The 5,761-nt window shown below is 41.9% G+C and overlaps 1 pseudogene; it reads left to right on the top strand.

Annotated features, from left to right (window-relative positions):
* The first annotated feature begins 4,663 nt into the window (after positions 1 to 4,663).
* On the top strand, positions 4,664 to 4,781 carry LOC126189754 (5S ribosomal RNA; annotated as a pseudogene).
* The last annotated feature ends 980 nt before the right edge of the window (positions 4,782 to 5,761 follow it).

Here is a 5,761-nt window from a genome sequence, read left to right as displayed (position 1 = left end):
GTGCATGTAAGAACTTCAATGGCTTGAAAATAACAGCCAACCGGTCGCCAAATACTGGTTTATTAAACGTTGACCATGCTTTAGACAGTTTAAAAATGTCTTCTCCAGAAGGTATTGTACCTATTAACAAATATTATGACACTGTGTGTGGAACAGAGATGATATCATTACAATAACAAATAAGAGGAAATGTTTGAAAACAGTTCTAGTGAACGATACTCACCTACAATCGCACATTATCTGTATCCGATGTGGGAGTCGTTGACTCTCTCTAGAACATGTGCATGGAGTAGTAGCTCTCTACTCCAGCACTTCGTCGTAAATTTTCTTAAAATGTCACACGTATGACAATTGATCCAACAACTTGTAATGTGCCACTTGAAAGGTTTGTATATATACATGACATTTAAATAAAAAAAAACATGGCATCGGATCGTACAGAGCGTAAGTATGCGACGTACATAGCTAGTGACTCGCGCCGCCTGGTTGAACATTAGACGCACGAGCCTCAGGTCGCCTCTGGTGGCTGGCGCTCCAGCGCATTCTGTATGCGCGTTAAGTGCAATGAGCAGCGTGTGTGTTTTCACAAGTACATATTCATTACTAGAATTAACATATTAGCTAACAAGTTGGGAAGAGGGAGAGGGGAGGCCGGTAAAAAAAGTGTGCCATTAAAGTTATTTGGTTTATTGCGTTTGTGCGCGTATGCGCTACTGTAATGAGCGTTGATGTCAAAAACGTAAATACTTCAAGGACATATTATCAATATATTTTGTTGTTGTTGTTGTTGTTGTTGTGGTCTTCAGTTCAGAGACTGGTTTGATGCAGCTGTCCATGCTACTCTATCCTGTGTAAGCTTCTTCATCTCCAAGTAACTACTGCACCCTACATCCTTCTGAATCGGCTTAGTGATTTCGTCTCTTTGTCTCCGATTGTTATCCTCCACACTGCCCTCCAGTACTAACTTGGTGATCCCTTGATGCCTCAGGACACGTCCTACCAACCGATCCCTTCTCCTAGTCAAGTTGTGCCACAAATTCCTCTTCTCCCCAATTCTATTCAGGACCTCCTCACTAGTTACGTGACCTACGCATCCAATCTTCAGCATTCTTCTGTAGCACCAAATTTCGAAAGCTTCTACTCTCTTCTTGTCTAAACTATTTATCGTCTATGTTTCACATCCATACACGGCTACACTCCATACAAACAGTTTTAAAAAAGAAGACTTCCTGACACTTAAATCTATACTCCATGTTAACAAATTTATCTTCTTCAGAAACGCTTTTCTTGCCATTGGCAGTATAGATTTTATTTCCTCTCTACTTCGACCACCAACAGTTATTTTCCTCCCTAAATAGCAAAACCCATCTACTACTTTAAATGTCTCATTTCCTAATCTAATTCACTCAGCATCACCTGATTTAATTAGATTACATTCCATTATCCTCGTTTTGCTTTTGTTGATGTTCATCTTATCTCCTCCTTTCAAGACACTTTTCATTGCTTTCAACTGCTCTTCCAGGTTCTTTGCTGTCTCTGCCAGAATTACAATGTCATCGGCAAAGCTGAAAGTTTTTATTTCTTCTCCATGGATTTTAATTCCTACTCCAAATTTTTCTTTTGTTTCCTTTATTGCTGGCTCAATATATAGATTGAATAGGCTACAACCCTGTCTCTCTCTCTTCCCAACCACTGCTTCCCTTTCATGCCCATCGACTCTTATAACTGCCATCTTGTCTCTTCACAAATTGTAAGTAGCTTTTCGCCCTCTATATTTGATCTCTTCACCCCTGACATGAAGAAATACTGTGCAAGGACAGACACATTGTGATGGAGAAAATGCAAATATTAAAAAAGAAGTGCTGAGTTTGGAAAGAGGAGTGGGTAAGGAGACGGAGGTAGATAATGACGTGTGAAGCACTGTACTACCTGATCCTACTGATAAAGCATGCTGTGTGAAGACATATGCTAGGAGAGGTGGGTATTATAAAATACTCAGGAAAATAATGACTAAACAAAGCCGCAGTGAGAAGTGTATATGTGCCTAAAACTCACGATGTTGTAAGCAGAAGAAACACACTTAAGACATAAATAAAAATAAAAAATAAATAATAGCAAATGTTAAGACAAAGCCCTATAGTAGAGAGTTACTTCTTTTAAACCATGTGTTTTAAATGATGGTTAAGGCGGGTAGGACGTCAAACGGGACGACTTGGAGCAGGAGAGGCACCAGAGGACATTTTAATTTCCACTGTCTATACTTTTAAGAATAAATTCATAAAACTTTGTCAAAATGACCAGAATGGATTCAGGATTTACACTCATAGCAGTGGAAGTTCAAATATATAAGAATTTTTTTTTTTACATTTGAAATTTGACCTTTTGTGACTTACCATTGGCTGCATTTGTTGCTATAGGTACACTTTTCTTCATAAGTAAGGGAGATTCTTCTATGAAGTTTGCACAGCATACAAACCATACTATACACGTGTATGAAACTCTAGAATTTTCCAAATCTATTGAAAACTGTGGTTAAAAGTTGAGATAATCAACTATAAAATTAGAGTTTTTTCTAAACATGGAGTTTAAAATGCAACATCACCTTCATTTTTTCATAAATTAAATAATTTCTAGAGTTTCATACACCTGTAAGTATGGTTTGTATGCTGTTCAAAATTCATCGAAGAATTTCTCTTACTTAAGAAGAAACGTGTACCTACAGCAACAAACCCAGCCAATAGTAAGTGAAAAAATGATGAAATTTCACATGTTTTTGAACTTTAAGTGCTATGAGTGTGAATCCTGAATCCTTCCTGGTGATGCTGACAAAGTTTTATGAATTTATAGGTAAAAGTATAGACAGTGAGAATTAAAAAGTCCTGTGGTGTCTCTTCTGCTCCAAGACGGCACGTTTAACGTCCTACCCCCCCTTAAGTGAGGTATACACACATGTACTAGACAGAGTCAACGACTCGCGCATCGGATACAGATAATATGTCATTCTACGGTCAGTCTGCTTCATTACAGTTATTTGTAAATATTTCCTGTAATTTTGCTTATTTTAATGAAACCATCTCTGTTACAAACACAGTGTCATAATATTTGTTAATAGGTACAATGCTGCCCGATGAAGACATTTTAAAACTGTCGAAATAATGGTCAAGGTTTTAATAAACATGTATTTCGCAACTAGTTGGCTGTAGTTTTCAATCCATTGAAGTTTTCATTCAGTTGTTCACATCACTACCGTATATCCTAATCATATCGCTGTTCTGTCACGTACTATTCCTGTGCGTTTTGTATGATTATCCGTCTGCTTTGTGTATGCTCTCAAACGAAGTATACTAATCAGTCTTCCAGCTACCGAGCGCATATTCGATTTCCGGGAATTCACTAGTGCCTACCACGCAGATTCGACTGATATTGCAATGGAGGCTGATCTGATGTAATCTAATGGAGGCAGTCGGCCCTCGTCAGCAGAGTGGCGCCTAATCCCTTTCCGAGAGCCGCTGCCACTGGCGGAGTGGCACGGGAACGCCGTGGGCGAAAATGTATAAATTTTACAGTGCGCGCGCGTGTTTCTCGACAGGACAGTTGGCACTCCTGGCCCGAGCGGCGCATGTTTTATTCGCGCTCTGCGCTGCCAACGCGATCTGCCAAACCCGTCCGTGTGCGCCCCTTCCCCTCCGCTTCCCACTCCACCTCCCACTGTCTGACAGCTCTTTTCTCCCCCTCCCCCCTCCCCTCCACAGCAGAGCCCCTAGAGTGCAGCTCTTCCAATTTCCAACAGGCGAGCTTGTGTTTTTGCGCGCTACACGACTCGGAAAAATTAAATCGCATCGATTCGGTCCTGTTTGGAGCGTAGGACTGGCCGCGGTATTTACATGCGGGACACGATAGCATCTGCTGTCACAGTCTAGGACCCTGACCCTGCCGGCCGGCGCCGGCTCCAGCGGTCTGTCGTCCCCTCCCTCCCCCTCTCTTCCCTCCCCCCCTCCCCCCTCCACACACATCACTTCACACGAGAACCTCAGGGACCAATGACCAGCGCTTCCTCGTGCTGCATTATCATGTTCTTCTGCATTTCGTATTATGTAAGTAAAGAACCTGGCAAGCATGCATTCGTATCGCAGAGATACGTGTCATCAACCTCAGAGGCGTTTTGCCAATCTCATCGCCGCACAACACGAAAGAACTACCCACCTAACACGGTACGTTCTCGGGTAACATGCTCGCTTGACAGTCTCCAGCCAACTACTATGACGACTGACTGACTTGTGGACGAGTCAGCTAATGCAGTTTGATTGTCGTTACGACATTATGAAATGTGCGGGATATAATAAATGGTTTAGAAATAGGGGGGCTTATAATATCAGCAAGCAGCTCACGGAAAATATATTGTCCCTCAGCGAAAACAAATCTTTACAAACAGCGTCGGACAGAGATATTGCGTTAATGTGATAAAATATTTTCGCTCTTATAAGCAACATCCGCAGTCATTTCCTTTCAGAACTACGAAGCACGATAAAAATGAGATCGAAGAAGCTGCAAATATGAAATAACTGCACCACATTAGTTGATCATTTCCGTCCACATACACAAACAGAAATTGAAGACTAGGCATGACTGCCCTCAGAATAAGGAACCAACATAAACTCATCAAGGCAACGGCCTTGCCGCAGTGGATACACCGGTTCCCGTCAGATCACCGAAGTTAAGCGCTGTCGGGCGTGGCTGGCACTTGGATGGGTGACCATCCTGGCTGCCATGGGCTGTTGCCATTTTTCGGGGTGCACTCAGCCTCGTGATGCCAACTCAGGAGCTACTCGACCGAATAGTAGCGGCTCTGGACAAAGAAACCAACATAACACACGGCAGAGCAGTGTGCTGACCACACGCCCCTCCTATCTGCATCCTAAATAAGGATGATACGGCCGTCGGATGGTCCCGATGGGTCACTTGTGGCTTGCAGAAGGAGTGCTTAAACCGATCATCCATTAAAATAAACCCTTCGTACAAAAAAAGCATACCTACACGTCATTTTGACGTAACGACCAGTCAAGTTCTAGCATTCCAACTCTTCCTAGGCTAACAAAAGGCCCAACTGGCCATTGACGTCTCATAATGTACTGTAAGTAGGCTGCTTAGGTTTTTATGTTGGTAACGCCACGTAACGCTCTGTATGAAAATCACTGACTGTGCTGTGTGCAGTCTGTGGCTGGATTGCATTGTTGGAATATTTGCTATTGTAGTGTTGGGCCGTTGGATGTGAACAGTGCGTAGCGTTGCGCAGTTGGAGGTGAGCCGCCAGCCGCCATATATATAATGACTTTTGAACATTATTAAGGTAAATACATTGTTTGTTCCCTATCAAAATCTTTCATTTGCTAACTTTGTCTGTCAGTAGTTAGTGCCTTCAGTAGTTAGAATCTTTTATTTAGATGGCAGTATTAGCGCTCGCTGTATTGCAGTAATTCGAGTAACGAAGATTTTTGTGAGGTAAGTGATTCATGAAAGGTATAGGTTATTGTTAGTCAGGGCCATTCTTTTGTAGGGATTATTGAAAGTCAGACTGTGTTGCGCTAAAAATATTGTGTGTCAGTTTAGTGTTGATCAGAATAAGTAAAGAGAGAAATGTCTGAGTACGTTCAGTTCTGCTCAGCTGTTTGAAAATCAAATAACGTAGAGGTTTACCTGCACAGTAATTTATAATTTTCAAATGGGGATTTTTCATATATGAAACTGCGCAACGCTACGCACT

This window comes from Schistocerca cancellata, chromosome 5, assembly GCF_023864275.1.
Source record: "Schistocerca cancellata isolate TAMUIC-IGC-003103 chromosome 5, iqSchCanc2.1, whole genome shotgun sequence".
Classification (NCBI taxonomy): Eukaryota; Metazoa; Arthropoda; class Insecta; order Orthoptera; family Acrididae; genus Schistocerca; species Schistocerca cancellata.
Note: the sequence above shows the minus strand (reverse complement) of the source record. Positions and strands in the feature narration are given on the sequence as shown.